Source organism: Camellia sinensis, chromosome 5 (genome assembly GCF_055761805.1).
Source record: "Camellia sinensis isolate YWXY chromosome 5, ASM5576180v1, whole genome shotgun sequence".
Taxonomy (NCBI): domain Eukaryota; kingdom Viridiplantae; phylum Streptophyta; class Magnoliopsida; order Ericales; family Theaceae; genus Camellia; species Camellia sinensis.
This window is the reverse complement of record NC_138965.1, coordinates 55,650,051-55,676,342: the sequence shown is the minus strand read 5'-3', so window position 1 is coordinate 55,676,342 and position 26,292 is coordinate 55,650,051. Positions and strand designations below refer to the sequence as shown.

Sequence of the window (26,292 nt, the reverse complement as noted above, 5' to 3'; positions counted from 1 at the left end):
CCCCTCCGTCTAGGAATAGGGTCGATGTGATCCTCCCCTTCGCCAAATTCCCAGTTACCCTGGACAACGACCATAACATCATCAACTCGTTTCCCAGAACTGGAAAGCATAGTAATTAGCTGATGGTCAGTATCCTTGGCCCTAAGGAAGTAACGCCCGTGCTGACCAGAAGACTTAGCCAAGGCATAGCAATTCCGGATGGCTGGAATGCCAAGGTTAATTCTAAGGCGACGGTTGAGTGCTATAACCCCCATTATAATTCTAAAGAAATTTACATTGGATTGGGAAGGGATTAAGCCCCCAATGGCGAAGCACAGCCCTAAGAAACGGGTGAAGGGGAAAACGGATTCCACCCTCTGCGATTGACAAAAGAGGAAAGACAATCGTGGTTTTGTCCTCCCTCTCCATATCAAGAGTGCTGTCTGCCACAAACGACAGACGGACATCATCAGGAATGGAGAAATGGCGTCTAAAGCCAGCAATTCGATCTGACGAGAGAAGGTCTTTTAAATGTTTCGCCATACCCTACAGTTTATAAGAATATGCCAAGGAAGGAATAAACCAGAAAGAGTCTTCGAAGCAAGGAATGAGAGAACTTACAAAGGACGAAGAGGATATCGAAGAAGAGAGTTGCAGGGACGATTCAAAAGGCAATCCAGCGACGAGCGTCATAAAATACATACTTGAAAGGACGTCAAAATTTTAAATCGTAATAAATAGACATGTACGAAGGGGCGGGAAGTCGACATGACAACCGAAAGGGGTGCGCTTAGACATCCGCATAAGGATGAGGCCAACCGCCGAATCTTGGCTCTGACTTTTTGAAATTCGGAACCAAGCACTCCAACCAGCTGTCGTTGGTAAAGTGCTTGGGGGGCAATTGTGGGAGCCGAATAAATAGAGGAGTCGGAAGGTTCATACCCCAGAAATCAGGTATTATTCGGCTCTATCCTACGTGATTAGGATGCCGAATGCGTTAGGAAGGCCGAATAGCCGAAGATCAGTAGCTCCGAATAAATAAAAGGGAAATGAGATAAAAGTAGGCTCTGGCCCCGAGGCCCAGAAAGCAAGTATAAATACAAGAACCACAGATTTAGAAAGGTATGTAAGAATCACTTCACTTAACTTAGTAAACAAGCTATCTTGAGTGTTTGAACTGACTTGTCCGTCGGAGTGCTAATTCCAGCACCCCCGACCGGAGTGTTTATATCTTTTTAGGTGACTAGCTGAGGATCACTAGCGTCTCCCAGGATCTGAAGAGTATTTCCAAACCACTTCTCCACAAATATAAAATATGAAGAAATTCTAGTATCTTTGAAAAATTTAAAAATCTCCAAAATATTGATTTGTGATTATATTTCAATTTTAAATAATGAATAACAATCTCAATTAACTATTAAAGACAAATCGGCACAACTATTTAGTGTGGAAGAAACCATAATTGGAATGCTTCCAATTGTGATAAAAAAATCATGGGCCAAAGTCACAAAATGATCCACTAAGAATACAAAAAAGAATTACACAAACGTGCCCTCAATTATCTAGCAAATCCATATCCAAATTGAACCGACCCCTATATACATTTTCCACCACCGTTTTCACCTCGGAATTGACTTGCCCAACGTTGAATCCACAACACCGATGTCGAATCCACAACAATAAGCCACTCCGGAATCCACCAATCTACAAGCCCAAATTCCTCGGAATCTACCGAAAAACAACTCTCTCTTTGTGAACGAAATAATAAGAACAACCCTTGATGTTTGACAATTTGTAATTCGTTGATCAATCGATCACCTTCTATACACTAAGAAGACTCATATAAAATAGCCTCCAATAGAAAACTCTTTGTTTTTTCTTTCTCTTTAAAATTCTAGATGACTTAAACCTTAAAAACAACAAATTGCGCACTTTATAGTAAATTGAATCGCGAAGACCGCTTGTACACACACTTCACTGCTCGAGCGATGTGAGTAAAGGCGATGCAAAACATATAGGTTGACTGCTTGAGAGCAACTTTCATCACTCGAGTGGTAAAACTTGCTTCTCAGAAGTTCAGGCTCTCTGCAAAAGTACTGGATGATGGTTTTCTCCGCTCGAGTGCACAAATGATCACTCGAGCGGTCAAACAATTTTGACAGCATTTTTGTTTTTGTAGTCAGCAGAATGACAAATATGAAAAAATTAAGATCACAAACTTATTTGAATAGGCACAATTTGGATTGGATTCGTATCTAAACATTCGCATCCTCATTGAAACATAAGGGCGAATAAAATTACAACTAAAAGAAATTTTGTCAAATGAGATTGTCTATTGCAAAAACTTTACAATCTTTAATCACCAAAACTGAGAAAATATATGAAAAATCAAAAATTTAAAAATAGATTTAAAAAATAAAACCAACAAATGTGATTCTTGTTTAGAATTTTGACATCATACATTGGTTATTAAAGTACCATGTAAATATTATCAACAATGATTCATCCCACTAAAAACATCACCACTAATAGCACTAATGCATTAAAAAAATAAAAAATAAATAAAAAAAATACAACTCCAAGACCAAAACATCACATCATTAATGGCGGGACCCATTGCCACCTAATTAGTGGGAGCACTAATTAGTGCTCCCAAGCATTTTTCAAATATTATAGTTCATAAAATATAATTTAAATAAAAAGAAAGTGTATGAAGATACTTGTGAAATTTTGAGATACAACATAAATCTTTGTTTTAAAAACGAATGCATACAACTTTAAGATTCAACCAAAATTATCCACAATCATTTGATCCATGATGGACAATTGTAAATATTATATATATCAATATAGAAGCAGACACGAGAAATAAGAAAGAGTAACTATTTTTTATTGTTTAATCATCATTAATGTAAAAAATAGGAAGACGATTTTTTTCTTTTTTGATAATAAGGAAGACAATTTATTTATATTTATATAGGACTTGAAAGCATATATATTAGTTTTGAGTGTTCAATTCCAAAAATAAAAAAATTATTGGTTTATATTAGACTCTTCATGACTTTTAGAAAATATAATAAATTTGAAAAGGTAAAATTGAGATTTAAAAAAAAATTAAAAAACATTCACACTTTTATAATAGTAGTAGATAATAGATATATGTAGGGGTGCATGGTGCGATTTGGACCGTTTGAGAGTAAAATTATAAATTGAATGATGGATTAGCAAATTGGCGGATTAGTAAACTGTGATTTGAGTGATTTTGGGCGGATTAATAGATTGAAAAATATTCTATCCAATCATCATGCATTTGCATAATATATAACACTAATTTACATAATATTTTTCATATATATATAACATAAACTAATTTTACATAATATTTTTTACATATATAACTATTAATTTGTAATATATTTCATATCATAAATCTCTTTCACACTTATTTTTACTTTAATATTTTATTAAGAATTAAAAAATATATATGTATTTATTATAACAAATGTGGAGCTGTTTTGAAAACGAATTATAAATTTTAAAATTTAATTTGTAATTAACGAATAAAGCGATACTGATTGGTACGATTTTAAAGAATTGAATAATATTTTACACAACCATATATATATATATATATTTATATATATATAATTGTTTTCCCTATGTGACTCAGGTTTCATTTGTGAAAAGGCTGATTTTTTGATTTTTTTGACTATTTTAGCCTGAGGCTAGAAGGTCTTATTTGGGAAAGATTTTTGGCTTTTTTTAACTTTTTTTTTTGTAAGAAAAAGAATGAAATGATTATGGATTGGATATGATATTTTGCTATTTAGGCGGAAAAAAAAAAAACCAAATCTCTCTGCCCAAACGAGCCCTCATTGCTCTATCTTTCTCTACCGTCAGCTCACTCTCGCGCTCGGCTATGGATCTCTCTCTCTCTCTCTCTCTCTCTCTCAGCTTTTGTTTAATATTGGAAGAGCATTAATTTCTTCTCCAATTGATTTTCTCTGTCTCGTCCCTGGTGATTCCGGTATCTTTCTGTTATTTATGTTTCTCCTTTTCTGGACTGTTTTTCATTGAATTAGCCGAGTTTGAATTGTTGTGTGTAATTTATGATTAATTCATGATTAGAGCTTTTATTTTCAGTTTTAAATGGCTTTGTGTATGGATTATTATACTATGTTGATTGCTTGAGGATGTAGATGCAGATGTAGATGGTGGCAATGGCTTTTGCCTAAGTGGAAATACTGCTAGGAGTTATTCTTACAACTTTTCCTTTTACACAAGACACCCCTTTCAGCTTTCAGCTTTATACTTTCTTAATTAATACCATATATAAATATGTGGAGACTGGAGTGGAGAGACATCCTTTTACACACAGAGAAAGAGAAGGAATAGAGCTATATTTCCTGGAACATGGATTGCTCCGGTACGTGGAACGGGAAGGGGAAGGGGAAGGTAGTATCTCACATACTCTAAATTGTGGTATGACAGGAGTAGGCTTCTTTACACTACAAGAATGGAAGGTACTTCAGTCTAGAGAAATTTTTTTAACTTTTAAACATCTAATAAAATGTAGTTTTTTTTAAAAAAATAAAATAAAAATAAATAATCATATAGTAACACATTTCTATGAGCGTTATAACCTATGTTTGACGTTTTGTCATTTCAAAATTTCACTCACCTTATATTTTAATTATTTATTTTTTAAACTCATAAGGGAATTATAAGGAAATATATTGGGAAAAACCTATGGGATCGCTTTGGATTGCTAAGTTTATAGTTTTGGAACGAAAGTGTATCAAGCTTTGGAACGTGAATTCCAAAATGTAATTCGCTAGGCTATCAATGTTTTCTAGTAACACTAGAATGGAACTGATGCAGGACAGTGCTGTAAGGGCTGTTCTGGGGCTGAAAGTGCTGAAATTTAAGAAAGAAAGAAAGGAGGAGGAGAAGAAGATAGGTCTAGGAATCACTCTTAGAATCCCTTAGGCATCACACCTAGGGTTTGGTTGCCCCACCCACTGCCTATGCCTTGTTTTTTGTTTTTGTTTTTGGCATCCCCAATACATTAGTGCTATTAGTGGTCTTTTTTTTATTGGTATGAATCATTGTTGATTGAATTAATAGCATTACATGACTTTATATAGAATTAAGAGACTTCCTATACCAACTAGAACAAAAAAAGGAAACTATTATAATATCTTTGACTTCTAAAACTAATGTAAGATCAAATATGAAACATAAATAAAACCTAATTAAATAACTTGACTCACAAGATGATCCATGGGTGAGTATAACCCATGTCTAGAAATTATGAAATTACCAAAATATCCTAAATAATAATAATAATAATAATAATAATAGAACATGACTCATAAGCCTAAGACATAACTATCCACGGTCCCAAATGAGTTGCTCATCATCCAATGCATGCCAAATCCAACTTGGGCTTAGAGGCATCTCTTCCTCATCTCCTGTAGGCTGCTGCCACTTGCCTCCTGTAGGCTGCTGCCACTTGCCTCCATCAAGAACCCTAACCCTCAATTGTTACTCCTTTCAATTTGTGTTATCAATAGAATAGGAAAAATTATTATCTTACTCTTTCAGTTATATTATTTGTCAACAGTTCCTGTTGCACCGGAAAATTGATTTTTATCATGCCTAGTTTTAAAAATTATCAATTGTCTAGCTTTTGACTTAACATGCATTGTGAGAAGTTTAACAATTAAAATTAAATAAATAAATAAATAAAATTGTGACATTCTAATTTTTTATTGTCATATCATCAACAACTTGACAGTGCACTTTGACATGCTTCATCATCTCAAGTAACTTGAAGTTTGCAATAATCATGGGTTGATATCACAAAAAGAATCCTCATGGCTTTAAGTGGTAAACTTCATTTTTTTTATTTGAGCATTAACTAGATCATCACATGGCTGCATGAGCTGTAGCTTTGTACTGTCCCTTTGCATTCAACTTACACTTTTGTTTTGCTTTTTTATGGTTCATGTTACTAGGAGGGTTTAATGAGCCATTCGAGGGAGTTTTTTTTTTTTGTTTTTTGATTGGCACCGGGGTGTCTGGATCAATGCCCTACCCGACCAATCCTCAGGGGTGCACAAGCCCTCGGCAAGGAGTTTCCCGAGCCATGCAAGAGAGTTTTGCACTCTCCAACATCTGTTTATGCAGAGTTGATGCTTATGCTGCTTGATGATTTCAACAAATCTTAGGGCTGATCTCTGAAACTTTCTTGGTAGCAACTCCTTTGATGCTTTGTAAACACCAAGGAGAAAGGACAAGAAGAAAGCTAGATGACTATAAGGTGAATGAAGAGAACTTGAATTTTAGTTCTGTACGAGAGAGCAGAATCTGGATCAGTGTGGCTTCAAATTAAGCTCGGTGAGCCAAATAGATTGGTTGGGGAAAGGAATATATGAGAGAGCTCTAACCCATCTGACTGGATCACTCCTCTTTCTAATTTGAACCTCAGACCAATATTATTTCTTGTCATAGTTTGACCCTCCCAAATAGCTAAATGTAACCTTACCTGTAGATCTTGGATGTAGAAAACTCATTCGACAAATAATATCCTCTCCTCCCACTAGATTAAACTCTGGTCTTGAACTCATTATTCTGTCCAAAAAGGAAACCAGATTACTTATTAAACTCTTCCATCACAGTCAGTCTAGATAAGTAATATGTGATATTGCTATTTGCAACTCTTAATGTAGTCTAAACTTATCGACCTCCTATTTACCTTGTTTCGCAAGCGGAAATAATTATAATTCAAAATTTAAGTACATTGGTACCAGGGTGCATTAATGATGATTTATTAATCTGTGTGGGTATGAAAAAGCAATAAGCCAGCGGGTGGTAACATGAGAGAGAAATGCTTCTGCACTTGTTTGATAACACAAGGCTATGGAAATAAGTGAGTTGTTACTCTGTCTCACCGCTAGTTAAGATCCAAAGACATCTTTATCTTTGAAACTTAAAAGTTCATTGGTTTTCTTCCTTTTGAACAGCAGATCTGATGGCATATCTTTCACAAAATTTATCTTCATGTTATAAGAAGCAAGAATTTGGTAAAACAGTATTACGAATTCATGCCATCTAGTCAATCTTAACCATTCCTGTTTTGAAGTAGATAACACCACAAGGGCTGACATATTTAGGAGACACTGATGGAGACAGTGATACACAATTCTTATTTTCTTCTACCGTACTATCTATTTCAACATTTGCTTCACCCTTCCATTTTTCTAGTTCCTCCAGTTGCGACTGAAAAATAAGGGGGCTGGGGGCAGAGGTGCATATGGAACCCTCTGATTTGTTAGCTTACGAGCTTTGGGAGAGACAGCGAAAATTAGTTTCCTAGTTTTTGGCTAGTGATGTGAATCTTTGAGATCAAAATGACAATTTTTTCAGCTGTTGATTTCACTTATCACAGTAAGGCCCATCTTCTTTCTTCTAATCCTACTCTCTTTTCTTCTCCTCAGTTCATTCTTTCTGAGAAGGGGGTCAGGGTTTTCTTGCTGCTAGAAGGGATTTGGTTTCAAAAAGGAGGGCTAGTTATGGAGATGGGAAGACAATGGTATGGATTGTCAAGAATAATATGCTTAAGCACATGTGTACATATATAGGCACAGGTTTATCAAGAATAGTATGGTTAAGCACATGTGAGCTGCACTTAAATAATTGTGTTGTTAAACTACTAACTACTAACTATGGAGTCCTTTTCTTAACAAGCAACCTTTATGATTTTGCAGGTCATTTAACTTGGAAAATGCTTTGGAATCTCACACAAAGGACAAGCATAGTGCTGGAAAATAAATGGATTTAAAGAGAGAGCTTCTTATGAATCCTGATTGGAAAATTTACGCTTAGTCTATTAGGTACTTTTTTGTAACACTAAACTTTGCTGTCTAGTAACTTCTTATATTTGAAGTGTTAATGTCAATTTGGTATGAATATAATACGGTATAAGGTTTTGCCATTGGATTGTCCATTGATCATTGTATTCACTGTGTCTATTAATATGGCAATTCCCTCAGTAGTACTTGTTCACTATTTGCCAGTTTGAGAGAGGTGGAATATCTAGTGTGCTATATGCTCTACTAAGTTCACTTGGGCCAGTTGTTACTAGATTGCATTCTAAGGTTGCAATCTTTTGATTACGACAATTTGTAGTTCACTAAACAGTTTCCTATTTTTGTGGCAACATTATGTGTTTTTTCTTTGTAATATTTCTAAATCAAAAAAGTCATAACTACAAACATAATACGCAAATTTATTTTTGAACTACAAATTAAAAGGCATATTTAAGATTATAGTGTAATTTATCAATATATATATATATATTTAAGATTATAGTGTAAAATTTAATATTAGTATATGTTTTTGCAAGTTTTGTTGAGGGAGTAGTTGGCATAATCAAGCGGGTGACGTTGAAAGCCAAACTGAGAATATGCTCCTCTTTTTTGTTTTGTTAAATAATTATTTATTTATTTTTGAGGACTTATATTTTTTAGTGTTTTGTATAAACACTTTTAAGAATGATTGATGGGTATTTGTTTTGCATGTATGGAAGCTTATATTTTGTTTGCACACGTATAAATTATATATATATATATATATATACTAGTGTTCTACCCGTTGAATCCAATGGTTGTGTTTGAAATTGTTTTATGTATATGTGGTTTTAATGTATAACATATTTCTCCGTAAATCACTTTTAAATTTAGGAGCCAAACATTATTAAATTAAGTTTGAAAATATTATATTAGCAAGTGAATCAATTTTATTTTTTAAAATACAATCATAATATTGTATTTGGTAAGTAATTAAAAGTAATTTTTGACAATTTGACGTAATTAAAAGTGATGACATTAATTTTGTAAATTTAAATTCATTTTAATTTAAGGCCAAGTTTGGCAACCCAAAAATAATCTATCTTTTTATCTTTTTATCTTTTTTTCATCACATCACCTCTCTACTTTTCTGCACATCTTTTCGTAAAAAGACAAAAAATACACTTATTTAGGCCATCCCAAACAACCCCTTGATATTAAATCTTGCCAAAGTTAAACAGATATATAAATGCCCTAATGGTTACAGCTTTCCAAGACGATACTTGATTACAACAAAAGTAAGTTTGAAACTCAATACAAATAAAGCCCTAAGCTTGTACAAAGTAATTACAACAATAACAAATAAAAACTCTTGGCTCCAAGTCCTCCCAAGTTATGGCCTTGGCGGAGGCATATCATCAGCACCTAAAAATGGTTTTCCACATAAGGTGAGCCAAAACCCAGTAGAGATACTCTAACACAGTGTATGAATCTTAACAAAGTTATATGGTGAATGCATATCATCATGTCAAAATGTTTTACATCTCTTTCCAAAAACCATGCAATGTCTGATTATATCACAATTCATGAAAACCACTTTCTTTACAATAGAAAACAGGGCAGTGGATACAACTCTGAGAATCTCTAGGTACGTGTTTGCAAGTAGGCTATACAAGCACTACCAATTGCTATTTTTACTGATATTAACCGGAAGGCTCGGCACCTAGCCGTGCGGGTTTCTGGACTTTCACTAAGGATACACAGACCAACAATAATACCACAACCACACCCCCTACCCAAATTCACCAGAGTATTCACCCATTTTTCTCAAAAAAAAAAAAAATACATTTCTAATGTGTTAAGTATGCACAATGCTCAATGCAAATATATGAGAAATTAGTTTCAATTCTCTTAATTCTCATGCAATTTCTATAACAATCATAACTATCCTCCACCGATAGCCCAAAACAGATATCTGTAAACAGATAGATAATTTTTAATAAATATAAACTTTCCAAAATTTCAAGATGGGAGTGATAATGTATATTCAACTCCACCATCATCATCATCATCATTCCAATTTTATAAAACCTAACATAATTTTCATTTCCTCCTTACAAAATCAAGTATTCACATTTTAGGGCAAAATCCCCTTTTTTTTTTATAAATTAATTTCAAGGATAAAAATTCACCATTTTATCACAACTCCATCACATTTACAAACCCACAATCATTTCTAAGAAAACATTTTGAAAACCCCTATTTTGATTTCAAAACCAAAACCTTTGGTTTATCCAAAAATTCCAAATCACAATATTGTTTAGAAAAGCAAATAACCAAGTTAAAAACCATACGAAAGTGTGAAGAAATCCCTATCTCAAAGCTAGAAGGTAAGGAAGAGAGTGGAGAAACCTCGACGAAGCCGAAAACCAACTTTGCTCCAATTTAAACGAAACTCTAGGTGAGCTCTACCTTTTTATCAAAGGGACTAGAGTGTAGAGATAAATAGATTGAGAGTATTTGGAGGTTGAAGATGAGTTTTAGAGAGAAAAGGTCTAGATTTAGGGTTTTTGAAATGTTTAGAGAGAGAGAGATATGAAAAAGTGACTCAAAAAGTAGCTGTTACGAACTGATATACGCGCAGACCGCTCGAGCGACCAAAACACTGCTCGAGCAACCAGACACGATAAGTGAGTTCGCTCGAGCGAACAAAGTGACTGCTCGAGCAAAAAACACCACCTCCCAGTACTTTTGCAGAGAGTTCGCAAAGACCGCTCAAGCGCAAGGACTACTCGAGGCAAGACCGCTAGAGCGCAAGAAACACCGCTAGAGCGCAAGAAACATCACTCGAGCGGAAAAAAAAAAAACACCCGCCCAATATATTTGCAGACCTGCAAATATATTGAAAGTTTTCAAGGACCGCTCGAGTGACCAAAAGACTGCTCGAACGAACTGACCAAAATTTGGGCAACAAGCCTATTGAGAAACAAACTCCCGACCTATTCCAAATGCAACAAAGACATCCAAACAACCAAACTCAATCAAGAATAAGATGAATAAGGATATGAACAACCAAATAAGACAAGGAATCCCGAATCCAAAACAATAAACAGGTCGGTCTAAACCAGAATCGTTATACATTATGATATTTTGCAAAGTTCGACTATCATAATACAAGGAGTTTCTCGGAATAAATAATCAAAATCTTACCCAAAAAAAAAAAAAAAAACCAATAAAAAAATAAGAAATTTACATATAAGAACTGTCTACAGAACAAATTAGAGCATACTATTGATTAGAGCAAGATGAATAGATGCAAAGTTAATAGAGATGTAACAGTTTAGTTAATTAATGTAAAGATGAAAAATCACAAAACAATCACACATGGAGAATCAAATATTGTAAAAGATGACAAAAAGAAAGAGAATAAATAAACTTGAGATGTTGTTGGGAAAACAAAATGACATAGAATAGAGAAAATAGAAGACATATTACTTGGAGAGGACAGATGGTAGATTGTTACATGGACACATGGCAACATTTGAAAGGCATAGCTTTCATTATATATCATGTGATACATGTATGAACATTCTTCACAAATATAACTCTTTACATTTATTACTTTATTTGTCTATTATTATCGCATATAACATTTGAATATATATGTGAAAATAGGTTGATATATCTATTATAGATTTAAATTAATTTGTTAATTTTATATTATTTTTCATTAAAAATACTGTTAGGTGCTTGCAATTGATTTCTTTGTAGCAAATGTATATACGATTTTTATAATAAATAATAATTTGCATATAATTGTTTTTATAATAAGGATATTCTTCTAGCATTTTTATGAAATTTCATTGAAGATTGTTTGCAATGGTACCAAGATGGTTGCCAAAACGCTATGTTACAACTTATATGGACTCTTCAAAATAAATCAAATATTTGTGTCGAACACTCGACACTCGGACAAGGGTATAGGTATGTATAGGATATGTGTCGGCTACTTTTTAACAGACACTTCTTATATAATTGTATATAACACTGTTATTATGTGTACATATTGTTGAATAATTTCTATAAATGTCTTCTTGACACTGTATGTTACATGTGAGACAATTTTATCTCACATAAAAAATATAAAAATATGACATTTTTTTGTTGAGTCCACCTATCCTTTAATTTATGGTTTGATGAGTCTGACCTCTAGATACATACCTGCATCTGACACCCATACCCAAGTCCATGTAACAAAACATAAATATTAATAAGTTTTTTATTTTTTGTGACCACAAAACAACGAACGCCATAAGTAGGTTAGGCAGTTGCAAATAATTTGTGACTGTTGCTTTGCCGTGGCAAATAGTATTTGCCACCCCACATTCGCGTCCCCTATTTTCCGACACATGGTGGTCGCAAAAGGTCTTTTGTGATCACATTTCTATTATTTGTGTCAGCTCGTGGCGGTCGCAAAAATATTTTTTTTTAGTAGTGTGACATGAATCAAAATATGTATATATGTCTATCTTTACACCAAGATGAGAGTCCCACATTCTCATTCTAACTGGTGTGCCAAATTTGCCATTTCTGAATTAAGAGCTTTATAAGGAGATATCACATTACCTGGGCCTTAATGACTACAAAATTTCTTGAACTTAATGGATGATCGATTTTATTAGCTCCAAGTTCATTTAAATACAATTTTTATTTTTTCTTGCTAATAGCCATTTTATCGAAGGTTTTGAATTTGAGCATAAAATAAATATTGACATGCACAAGGGATGGTTTGATAAGCTAATCCACAGGATTAGTTTTCCAAGTATAAATAATGTTATGCATGTATACACTGCCTACAATGAAATTGTTGGAGAGTGATATCCAATGATTGTGTTACCAACCAACCAAACAAAGCCTTAAGTCCCATCAGATGGGGTTGGCTATATGAATCATTCTTATCCATTTGACTCTATCAAAAGTCATTTGGTTAGTCAAATTAAGAAGATTCATATCTTTATTTACTATATTAGCCCACGTTAATTTAGGTTTCTTCCTTCCCCTAACACTTCCTATATCCAGTGATTGTGTTGTTCTCATTTAAAAGGCACTTGTGCATACATCATTGATATGCTTGCCAAAATGTTTGGGTGAGCTTGATCATTGATATGCTTGTTAATATGTTTGGGTAATCTTGAGCGTGAGACTAGGATTAATACAACAATATCACATCCATTGTATGCTCAATTAGTCACATTGGTACATTGAAAACGTAGAGAATATGTACTCAAACATGCAACATATTGGCAACACATATTTATCTAGTGTGTAAGTGCCTATGAACAACAGTCACTGAATGCATGGGAGTTGATATCGTATGTTACAAATTTATAGTAAATCGAGAAACAATGGAATTCCTATCAATAGAATCCAGAAGTCCCCTCCAACGAAAATTTGTAGTGTAAAGTTAGCTATTCTGTGGAGCTATTAATTACCATTGCCAATTGTATTCTTCCTTTAGTGCTAACTATGGTTCTCTGTTCTCATACAATGCATAGTAAACTTTGTCTAGACTGTGGCCCACTTCATTCTAACCAACCCTTGGGATCAATTATGTCATCAAGGAAGCTCTGCATGATGATCATTCTTGAGAAAGTTTTCATGTTATATGAAGCTGTCTTTTAATTATGAAAAGAATGGACTCTTTTGTGCTGCAAGAATTTTCAGGCGATCATCACTTTTGTCCTGACACAATTCTCATCTTTGAATAGGTGTCTTCACAATGGGGGTTTGTAATCAGTGTAAATTAATCAAAGCGTGATTAAGGTACGGTCCACGACTCTCAGATCTTTCTTTTATTTTCTGGTATTTGATTTTCATTGGGTGGTTAGTTTGGATCTGGAAAGATATCTATAAATCTTAAATTAGTTTGGTTTGGACTTATAGGAGAACCCAGCTTGTACTGTGCTGCTGTGAGTTTGGTTGAAGTCATCATAGGCTTTGATAGAATGGATTTTTTCATGATAGCTCTAGTTTGACATCTGACTTAAAATAATTTAAGTTCTGTGAGAGAGCAATTGTAGCTAACTTCTTGGTATCTAACAAAAGTTCCAATAAGAGGATTCTAGGTATAACTTTGAAGAAGTTGATGAAAGGTTGTGTAAATTTGGCCAGTACTGGACGAGGCAAGGCCAAAAACATAATATTTGGGTATATGAAATTCATTAATTGAATTCTAACAGCACTCAGATGTGCTAAAACACCAAAAAGTAATATATTTAGCCAACCGTAAAATGTCCATAATGTAATTGAAACACTTCCACATCACTGTCTTTGCATTGCAATCTTTGAAGGAAGTTATGCAAGATGAAAGGAAATGTCCATAATGATATTGTACATTACAAAATTATAGTAAATCTAGAAAGAAGGGTATTCCTGTTGCCGGAATCCATTTGTCTCCCCCAATGAAATTTCTGAGTGTAAAATTAGTTGCTTCAATGGAGCTATTAATTACCTTTTCCCATGGTACTCTTCCTCCAGTATTGGCTCCAGGTCCTTCGTTCTTGTACTCTGCATAATAAACTCTGTCTGGACTACGACCATTCCATTCCAGCCAACCCTTGGGGTCAATTATATCATCAAGGTAGCTTTGCATGATGATTGTTCTTGAGAGATCCCCCCATGGCCTACCTAAAAATGTTTTAAATTTGAAATTTTCTTGGCGTAGGTCATCTGCAGCTTTTATAGTGCAATTTTGCATAATTGTACCAGTGTTTTCATCTGGGTTTTCTCTTTTTTGTGCTGTTATTGTGTTTGTCTGCAAGTTAACAGGCTTCTTTGCGTAGATTATAGAATTTTGAAAGAATACAGCAGCATTCCCACATATAAAATCTACTGTGCCGTAAATTTCGCATTCTCTGAAAAATTGTTTTCCTATTACAGTGTACAGGGTATCTTGATACCCTTGAAAACGGCATCTGAAGAATGCTGAATTTTGTGCTGAATTTCTTAATGCTACTGCTTGGTTCATGAATGGTCCAGCTGTGTTCTCAAAGGTAATATCTTGTGCAACAAAGCCTTCACCCTCTATCCCTATAAATGAAGGAAAGAAAAAAGAATGTCAGTCTAATGTTGGGACTGGTATAAATTTTAATTCAATCTACTAATTTAATTTATTTCTCTTCAATCAAAATTTCAAACTTAAAAGGATTTCTGATGCCTAGATTTAGAATTCATAACCTAAGTCAAAATCCAAGTATCCAAATTCAACTCTAAAGATCAATTAGTTGACTAACCTGCTGTTGCTGTATAATAGGTTTTGAAACCTCCACCATGGCTCTTGTTGCCTGATATCACCGTCTTGTTCATGCCATCCCCAACAAATGTTAGATTTGTTTTTTGTTCTCCAACGAAAATGTTCTCTCTATAGAAGCCTTCTTTGATTTTTATGTAGTATCTATGTTTACTGTAGTTAGGGGCTGCAAGAATGGCATCTGTGATTCTTGTGAAATTCCCTGATCCATCTTGTGCAACTGTAGTGTCAATGGGCATGGACTTCCCTAGTGAACTCCACCAGAGAGTGATCAACACAGTGAGTGCCAGCATTGTTTTTCTCTGTAGTAAAAGGGTTTTATGTGTTTGTTTCAGAGAAGTTTATCAAAAGTGTTTCTATGGTGTGAAAGGCTCATGTAACATAAAGGAGTGAATAGGTTGTAAAGAATGAGTAGTATTTATAAGCAAAACTTGCTGTTGAGTTCCTAACAAGGAGTATTTTTCTAGGTCCAACTGAGATTGAGTTGCACACGTTAAGGGTAACATTCTTGTCTCATTTGATCTAACTCATTACTACAATATAACTAGTAGAGAACTCTAATAAATAGAACAGTTGGCAGCTTTGTATCAATATAGTTATTAGGAAACTCTAGTGGTTTGGTTACTTGGCAATTTTTGTCTAGCTAGCTGAAACAAACTCTTAGATTGGGATGTGTCACATTATCATAATTATTGTATTTTTTTAATGTGTTGAGAAAATAGTATACAAACATAATTTTTATACAAAAAAAAAGTACATATACATAATGGGGAAATATAAAAAAAAAAAAAAATGGGAAATATCAAAATAATTGCAAATTCATAAAAGTACAACATTATTTGCACAATTCAGTGCACAAATCACTTGTACTTTCATGAGTTGCGATTATTTTTTCAACTTCCCACTTTTTTGACATTCCCGGTAGTAGTAGTTTTGAAATTATGAGCAGAATGGTGGGTCATTTTGATTTAAAATGAAACACCACAAAAGGCCATATCTTTTTTTGTGTTAAAATTTTACACAAAAATTATGCTTGTATGACATTATTCTAATTTTATAGTAGTCGCGAATCCCTTGACTCCATTCAATTCGAGATGATGTGCTCCATTGAGCTATGGTGTGATGTTTTTGGCATCACTTAATCTTCTCTACAAACATGATCTGACGTGTTGTTGTTTCTTCGCTCTTTATTTCTTTCTTTTGTTTTTTTAAACATTTTCTTGTTAATTTTTATTTTTGGGAGGGGGTTTGCACTCTGACTCTTATTCTTTATTTCTTTCTCTTCTTGATTTTTATTGCTTACTAAGCTTTGTTCCAAATTAGGCCTAATTTCCCTTGACAATTTGCTGGGCAATGTCACTCCTAGCTGAACTTGTGGGCTGCCATTATCCAAAACTGAACTTGTGGCCAAATGCATAGCCCGTATACTACAGGCCACCTATTTTTTAGGAAAATGGCAAGGGGTGTCCATCACAACTCATCAATAGTCTAATAGGAACCAACACTATTGAAGAGTGTTTGTATAATAAATAATTGATTCTGGGAAAGAATGGCAAGGTAGGCATGAGCTATTGGTTGTTTAGAGGAATTTGACAAATTGATTGAACAATGGCTTTAAAAGAGAGTAAGAGAGTTTTATCCAAATGCAAGAAACATCAAAAGCTGAAGCCATTCACTTTGATTTGATATATTAATTTTGATCTCTTCTAAGAAGAAAAATACAACTTTGACACTATGATTTGGAGCCATTTCTATTGTTATGGAGCTTAAATAGTCAATTCACAAGTTTGTGTAATACAAGCAATGCCCATTTCCATCTTATTAATATTCTTCGAAACATTTATTGTTCTTGTTCCATGTTAACTTTCCTAGTTTTGGAAGAGTGTATCTTATCTTTGATTTTCTTTCAGATCAAAATTTCTGTATGATTTTTGTGGTTCCCTCTCCCTTGGAATTGGAAGCAATCAAATTTCCAAGAAGAGTAGCTGTTCCCCTAATGCTGAAGTTGCCCTACTTATATGAACAAATACTTATATGAACAAAGGGATAGGAATGACATATAAGCAAATAATGCTCTTGGAGTCGTGCTTGGTGCGAACAATATAGACATGGATAATGATGTACAAAATTGACCTTAAAACTATTTTATTGTGAAATATCTTTATAGGTTATATGTAAATAGTGAAGAATATGCTTTGAAACATTTGATGCGTCTATTTAAAGAATATAAAACTCTACTATGAGATTTTTTTACTTTTTGACAAAGATAGTGTTAATATAGTTAGATTACCACTAAAAGAGTTTATCACTACTCTATCAATTTCAACCCCTACCTCCCCTTCACAACACCTTAATGTGTAGCTGCTAAACCATTGGGTCAAACCATAAGGGATTATATTTTTATAACCAAGATATATATATATATGCATTGAAGTAGGCAATTTGGTTTTCCTCTTTTCATATTATTTCTGTTTAATTATTTGAAGCTATTATTGTGGGATCCACTTTTTGAGAAATATAAGTTGAATAAATAATACAACTTTTTTTAGTGGAATATCTTTTATAGATATGTTGATACGTTATATATATATATATATTTTTTAAATTGCAAGATATGGCACTGTCGAGTTTTTTTTTTAATATTTAAAAAAAAAAAAACAATTTAGAGAATTGACTTACTTTTCAAACTATTTGGGAAACTAACTTGTTTTTTGAAATTACATTTTCAAAATGCGATTTTGAAATTAAAAATGCAATTTCAAAAAGTGAAGTCCATGTTATCATAAATTGCATTTTCAACATGCGATTTTAAGGTGAAATTGTATTTTCAAAATACGGTTTTAAAAAGCAGGTTAGTTTTCTAAATAGTTTGAAAAGTTGGTCAATTTTTTAAATTGTTTTTTTTTTAAGAATATTTTTTTTTACAAAAAAAAAAAAAAAAAAAAAAAACTAGACATTGTCCCATTTCATTCCAATTGAATTAGAATTATTTCATGTGACTCAAAACAATTGTATGGCAGTCTCGAGAAAAAGAAAAAAGTTTCAATATTTATCCTCTATTTTGATAGAGGATTTTTTTTTTTTTTTGCTAAAAATATTTTTCAACAATTGTCTTTTTGTGGTTTTATCTATTTAGTTACAATCCTAGAAAAAATGCAATAGTGGTAGTGGTTGTGGTGAAAGTGATGGTAGTGATGATATGGGTGAGGGTAGTGGTGGTAACACTGGTACAATTCTAATTTGAATAATATTTTTTTACATTTAAAAATTGAGTTATATATATCATGGCTTTTTGTTACCAATTTATATTGCCGATATATGCATCATTAATTTTTTAATAATTATCTCTAAATATTAAAATCAATCATAAGTATCCATGACAGTAAAAGATACAAACAGTGATAAAAAAAAATTAGTGACATGTTTCTCTTAGAAAATGAAAATCAGCTCATTTGTCTTTGACTACGGAAAACATTATTGGTTGATTTATAATTTTTGTTATGTCAAATGTCAAAAAATGTGAAATATTTTGGCCGAACACAAACAAAGCATTCTAGTTTGGGGTGGACAATGGAAACAATCTCAAATGTTTTTCATCCAACCAATATGGGATACAAATAATGTTTTTATTTAATCCAATATACAAAAAATCATATTCATGGGTTTCAACTGAAAAAAGAATCCAAAAAATGTCTCAACTGAAACAAAATAAATCTCTCTGATTAATACGTTTGATTGCACAATCAAACATATACACTTAAGGACGAACATGGAGCTGATTAAAGTGTTTGATGCACCATTAAGTAGTATGCTCATTGCTACTGTTTGTCTCCTTGTCAACGTTAGTTGTTGGACTTTCATATGACTCACAGTTGGCAGCTTTCTATCAATATAGTTATTTGGAAACTCTAGTGGTTTGGTTACTTGGCAATTTTTGTCTAGCTAGCTGAAACACTCTTAGATTGGGATGTGTCACATTATCATAATTATTATTAATTTTTTTTTTTTTTTTTTTTTTTTTTTTTTTTTGTGTTGAGAAAATGGTATACAAACATAATTTTTATACAAAAAAAGTCCATATACATAATGAGGAAATATAAAAAAAAAAAATGGGAAATATAAAAAATAATTGCAAATTCATGAATTCAGTGCACAAATCACTTGTATTTTCATGAGTTTGCAATTATTTTTCCAACTTCCCACTTTTTGACAATCCCGGTAATAGTACTTTTGAAATTATGAGCAGAATGGTGGGTCGTTTTGATTTAAAATGAAAGCACCACAAAAGGCCATATCTTTTTTTGTGTTAAAATTTTACACAAAAATTATGCTTGTATGACATTATTCTAATTTTTCATTTTGATCAATAGTAGTAGCGAATCCCCTAACTCCATTCAATTCGAGATGATTTGCTCCGTTGAGCTATGATGTGATGATTTTGGCGTCACTTAATCTTCTCTACAAACATGATCTGAGGTGTTGTTGTTTCTTCACTCTTTATTTCTTTCTTTTGTTTTTTTTTAAACATTTTCTTGTTTATTTCTATTTTTGGGAGGGGGTTTGCACTCTGACTCTTATTCTTTATTTCTTTCTCTTACTCCTTGGTTTTTATTGCTTACTTATTAGGCTTTGTTCCAAATTAGGCCTCATTTCCGTTGACAATTTGCTAGGCGTCCTAGGGTCTAAACTGTTAAAATTTGATGAGTATCCAAAACTGAACTTGTTTCCAAATGCATAGCCCATATACTTCAGGCCACCTATTTTTTAGGAAAATGGTAAGGGGTGTCCATCACAGCTCATCAATAGTCTAATTGGAACCAACACTATTGAACAGTGTTTGTATAATAAATAATCAATTCTGGGAAAGAATGGCAAGGTAGTCACGAGCTATTGGTTGTTTAGAGGAATTTGACAAATTTGATTGAACAATGGCTTTAAAAGAGAGTAAGAGAGTTCTATCCAAATGCAAGAAACATCAAAAGGTGAAGCCATTCACTTTGATTTGATATATTAATTTTGACTTCTTCTAAGAAGAAAGATACAACTTTGACACTATGATTTGGAGCCATTTCTATTGTTATGGAGCTTAAATAGTCAATCCATAAGTTTGTGTAATACAAACAATGCCCATTTCCATCTTATTAATATTCTTGGAAATATTTCTTGTTCTTGTTCCATGTTAACTTTCCTACTTTTGGAAGAGTGACGATCATATTCTAATTCAAATGTATCTTATCTTTGATTTTCTTTTAAATCAAAATTTCTGTATGATTTTTGTGGTCGTCTCCCTTGGAATTGGATCAAACCGTAAAGTCGTATAGGATTATATATTTATAACCAAGATATATATATGCATTGAAGTAGCAATCATGTTTTCCTCCTTTCATATTAATTCTGTTTAATTATTTGATGCTATTATTGAGGGATCCACTTTTTGAGAAATATGAGTTCAATAAATAATACGACTTTTTTTTTAGTGGAATATCTTTTATATATATGTTGATACGTTATTTTTATTTTTATTATTTTTTTTTAAATTGCAAGATATTACATTGTCCCATTTCATTCCTATTGAATTAGAATTATTTCATGCAACTCAAAACAATTGTATGGCAGTCTGGAGGAAAAGAAAAAGTTCCAATATTTATCCTCTATTTTGATAGAGGATTTATCTTTTCTTTTCTTTTTTTTTTTTGGCTAAAAATATTTTTCAAAAATTGTCTTTTTGTGGTTTTATCTATTTAGTTACAATCCTAGAAAAAATGCAATAGTGGTCCAGTGAAAGTGATGGTTAACACTGGTACAATTCTAATTTGAAAAATATTTTACATTCAAAAATTGAGGGTTGTATATATCATGGCTCTTTGTTATGCATCATTAATTTCTTAATAATTATTTCTAAATATTAAAGTCAATCAAAAGTATCCATGATAGTAAAGGATACAAACAATGATAAAAAATTAGTGAAATATTTCTCTTAGAAAATGAAAATCAGCTCATTTGTCTTTAACTATGGAAAACATTATTGATTGATTTATAAATTTTGCTATATCAAATGTCAAAAAATGTGAAAAATATTTTGGCCAAAAACAAACAAAGCATTCTAGTTTGGGGTGGACAATGGAAACAATCTCAAATGTTTTTCATCCAACCAATTTGGGATACAAAATAATGTGTCAGTGTAACTTTATTTAATCCAATATCCAAAAAATCGTATTCACAGGTTTCAACTGAAAAAAGAATCCAAAAAATGTCTCAACTGAAACAAAATAAATCTCTCTTTGATTAATATGTTTGATTGCACAATCAAACATATACATTTAAGGACGAACATGGAGCTGATTAAAAGTGTCTGATGAACCATTAAGTTGTATGCTCATTGCTATTGTTTGTTTCCTTGTCAAGGTTAGTTGTTGGGGAACTTTCATATAACTCACATTTTCTTTTTTTGAAATTTTAGTCATTAAACTTAATGAAAAAATATATTTTAAGCTATGAAGCATGGGTACTTCAACAACTATGCTCTACTCGTATTGGGTACTTATCGGCTTATGATATTTCGTATTATACTTCTGCATACGTATCGGGTATACGAAATATGTACCCAATATTTTTCTTATTAATTTTTTATATACTCAAACTTGTACTTAATATATACTCAAGTCATACTCTACCTGTCAAAATAATATTTTCTTATACTATAGAGATAAAATTCCTTTCATTGGACTTCTTTTTTATTTTTAGTTTTATACTTAGCATGATTTTAAAATTAAGTTATGGTTTGTAAGTTATTTAATATAGAGTAAATTGTTGAAAAGTCCAAGGTAAGGAATGTATAACGGTATTAGCTTCAGTGAATATTTTTTTGTTAGTAAGAGGTTCACCCTTTATGAAATAGTTTGGTGAGAAGTCCTTTTGATGTTTTTGGAGAGTTTGTATAATAAATAATCGATTCTGGAAAAGAATGGCGAGGTAGTCATGAGCTATTGGTTGTTTAGAGGAATTTGACAAATTTGATTGAACAATGGCTTTAAAAGAGAGTAAGAGAGTTCTATCCAAATGCAAGAAACGTCAAAAGTTGAAGCCATTCACTTTGATTTGATATATTAATTTTGATAGACACTATGATTTGAAGCCACTTCTATTGTTATGGAGCTTAAATAGTCAATTCACAAGTTTGTGTAATACAAACAATGCCCATTTCCATCTTATTAATATTCTTGGAAATATTTATTGTTCTCGTTCCATGTTAACTTTTCCTACTTTTGGAAGAGTGACGATCATATTCTAATCCAAATGTATCTTATCTTTGATTTTCTTTCAGGTCAAAATTTCGGTATGATTTTTGTGGTCCTCTCCCTTGGAATTGGAAGCATTCAAATTTCCAAGAAGAGTAGCTCTTCCCCTAATGTTGAAGTTGCCCTACCTATATGAACAAAGGGATAGGAATGATAGATAAGCAAATAATGCTCTTGGAGTCATGCTTGGTGCGAACAATATAGACATGGATAATGATGTACAAAATTGACCTTAAAACTATTTTATTGTGAAATATCTTTATAGGTTATATGTAAATAGTGAAGACTATGCTTTGAAACATTTGATGCGTCAATTTAAAGAAGCATATAAAACTCTACTATGGGATTTTTTTACTTTTTGACAAAGATAGTGTTAATAGAGTTAGATTACAATTGAAAGAATTTATCATTACTCTATCAATTTCAACCCCTACCTCCCCCTCACAACACCTTAATGTGTAGCTGTTAGACCATTGGGTCAAACCCCAAAGTCTTATGGGATTAGGTATTCCTATTTTCCTCCTTTCATATTAGTTCTGTTTAATTATTTGAAGCTATTATTGAGGGATTCACTTTTTAAGAAATCTGAGTTGAATAAATAATACAATTTTGTTTTAGTGGAATATCTTTTATAGATATGTTCATACGTTAATTTTTTTATTTTTTATTTTATTTTACTTTATTTTTTTTGTTAAAAAAAAATGCAAAATATGACATTGTCCCATTTCATTCCAATTGAATTAGAATTATTTCATGCGACTTAAAACAATTGTATGGCAGTCTGGAGAAAAAGAAAAAAGTTCCAATATTTATCCTCCAATTTGATAGAGGATTTTTTTTTTTGCAAAAAATATTTTTCAAAAATTGTCTTTTTGTGGTTTTATCTATTTAGTTACAATCCTAGAAAAAATGCAATAGTGGTGGTAGTTGTGGTGAAAGTGATGGTGGTGATGATATGGGTGAGGGTAGTGGCGGTAACACTGGTACTGTGCCAGTTATATTTTTTACAATTCTAATTTGAAAAATATTTTTTACATTTAAAAATTGAGGGTTATATATATCATGGCTTTTTGTTACCAATTTGTATTGCCGATATATGTAGCATTAATTTTTTAATAATTATTTCTAAATATTAAAATCAATCATAAGTATCCATGACAGTAAAGGATACAAACAATGATAAAAAAATTAGTGAAATATTTCTCTTAGAAAATGAAAATCAGCTCATTTGTCTTTGACTACGGAAAACATTATTGGTTTATTTATAATTTTTGCTATATGAAATGTCAACAAATGTGAAAAATATTTTGGCCAAAAACAAGCAAAGCATTCTAGTTTGGGGTGGACAATGGAAACAATCTCAAATGTTCATCCACCAATTTGGGATACAAAATAACGTCAGTGTAACTTTATTTAATCCAATATCCAAAAAATCATATTCACGAGTTTCAACTAAAAAAAAATCCAAAGAATGTCTCAACTAAAACAAAATAAATCTCTCTCTGATTAATACGTTTGATTGCACAATCAAACATATACACTTAAGGACAAACATGGAGCTGATTAAAAGTGTTTGATGAACCATAAGTAGTATGCTCATTGCTATTGTTTGTTTCCTTGTCAAGGTTAGTTGTTGGGGAACTTTCATATAACTCACATTTTCTTTTTTTAAATTTTAGTCATTAAATTTAATGAAAAAATATGTTTTAATGAAGTATGAGTACTTCGATAAATATACCGTATTCATATCGAGTACTTATCGGCGTATGCTTTGTAAGTTATTTAATATAGAATAAATTGTTAAAAAATCCAAGGTAAGGAAGGTATAAGATATTAGGTCCAGTGAATATTTTTTTAGAAAGAAGTTCACCATTTATGAAATAGTTTGGTGAGAAATTCTTTTGTTACTTTTGGAGGACATTTTGTTTTCAATTTTACCCTTTAATTTATTTGTTGACGTTTTTTTATCTGTTGACTTTTTGTTGATTATCTACTTAAATTCATATATATTTGTTCAAATTTTTTTAACTATCTGTTCAGTTTTTTTTCCTTTATCTGTTCAACTTTTAATTATAGAGAGTTATCTATTTAATTATAGAGAGGAAGGACGTTATCTATTTAGATACACCAAACAACAACAACTACACAGATATTTCTACCACTATCTGTTGCAATTTACAACAGGAACAACAGTAACAACAACAAATAATCAGATCATACAAGCTAGATAATATATATATATATATATATAAAACAGAGCAAAAGCACAAATCTAAGCCATTTTTTGAGCCATTTTTAAATAGATCTGATTGAAAAAAAAAATCAATCAAATTAAAAAATAATCATTTTTGAACAAATTTGTTGAAAATAGGGGTGTGCATGGTGTAGATCGGGTGGTTAGAGATAAAAATTATAAATCGAATGGCGAATTGGCAAATCGTGGATTGGGTAATTTTGGGCAGATTGGGGATTGAAGAATATTCTAACCAATTATCAATCATTTGCATAATATATAATACTAATTTTCATAATATTTTTCATATATATAACACATACTAATTTTACATATAATTTTTCATATATATAACTATTAATTGGTAACAAAATCCACATCTTAAATCTCTCTCATATTCATTTTTATTTTGATATTTCATTAGAGGTTAAAACATATCTATGTATTAACTATAGCAGAGTGGAGTAGTTTTGAAGGCAGATTATAAAACTTAAAGTTTAATTCACGGTTAGCAGATTGAATGGTGAGGATTGATATGGATCGGTGCAGTTTTAGTGAATTGGGCAGTATTTTTGCACAATCCTAGTTAAAAGTGTTGATGATGAGACTGAGGAGTTGGTTGATCTCGACTTGAATAGTCTGTTGGTTGATCTTAACTGTATGTATGTACATATAAAGAGTAAAGAGAGAATGTTGATTGCACAGATTAGTGACCCCCTCCGCCTACCGAGACCTCAATGACCTCGTCGTCGCCGCTTCGTCATCATTGATGATGAGTATGGTAATGGCGGCGATGGAGAGAGAGAGAGAGAGAGAAAAGATCAAAGAAAGAAGAGAGAAAATAGTGTTAAGTTTTTGTAATTGGCAATCTTGTTTGACAAAACTCCTTTCAGTTGTAATTTTATTTTCTCTTATGTTTCAATGAGGATGTGAGTGTGTAGATGTGAATCCAACACGAATTGTGCCTATGCAGAAGAGTTTGTGATCTTGAGGCTTTCATGTTTGCCACTTTGCTGACTATGTAAGGCCCAGGCAGGTTTGAGGGACAACGCCTCTAAAGCCAAAGTGGCTTGATCACCCGTGCGGTCATTTGTGCGCTCGAGCAGTGAATGGCTCTGAACTTCTAGGAAGAAAGTTTTACCATTCAACCAGTGATGGTTGCACTTAAGCGGTTAGCCTATATGTTTTGCACCACCTACTCACACCTCTCGAGCGGTGAAATGTGTGCTTGAGCGGTCTTCGCAATCTAATTTACTATAAAGTCTGTTATTTGCTCATTTTAGGTTTAAGCCGTCTAGAATTTGAGAGTAAGAAAAGACAAAGTGTTTTCTATTGGAGGTTGTTTTATATGAGTTCTTTTGGTGTATAGAAGTTGAACGATTGATCAACAATCTACAGATTGTCAAACATCAAGGGTTGTTCTTATTATTTTGTTCACAAAAGAGAGAGTTGTTCTTCGGTGGATTCCGGAGAATTTAGGCCTAAAGCTTTGGTGGATTCCGAAGTGGCTCATCATCGTGCATTCGATATCGGCATTATGGATTCAACGTTGGGCAAGACAATTTCGAGGTGAAGACGGTGGTGGAAAAGAACATCGGGTTTGGTTCAATTTGGGCTTGG

General features: G+C 32.4%; 1 long non-coding RNA gene across 12 annotated transcripts; it reads left to right on the top strand.

The window, feature by feature from the left end:
• The first annotated feature begins 3,824 nt into the window (after nucleotides 1-3,824).
• LOC114266858 (uncharacterized) lies at nucleotides 3,825-22,805 on the top strand. 12 transcript variants are annotated; one of them, XR_014329517.1, is made up of 8 exons: nucleotides 3,825-4,006; nucleotides 4,185-4,502; nucleotides 5,780-5,871; nucleotides 7,482-7,576; nucleotides 7,752-7,877; nucleotides 13,601-13,655; nucleotides 14,772-14,884; nucleotides 17,052-17,406. It is a non-coding gene; the product is annotated as an uncharacterized LOC114266858 (long non-coding RNA). The 12 variants fall into 12 exon arrangements; XR_014329514.1 differs by having other exon boundaries at nucleotides 4,179-4,502; XR_014329525.1 differs by having other exon boundaries at nucleotides 4,179-4,502; nucleotides 7,482-7,661.
• Nucleotides 22,806-26,292: the final 3,487 nt, after the last annotated feature.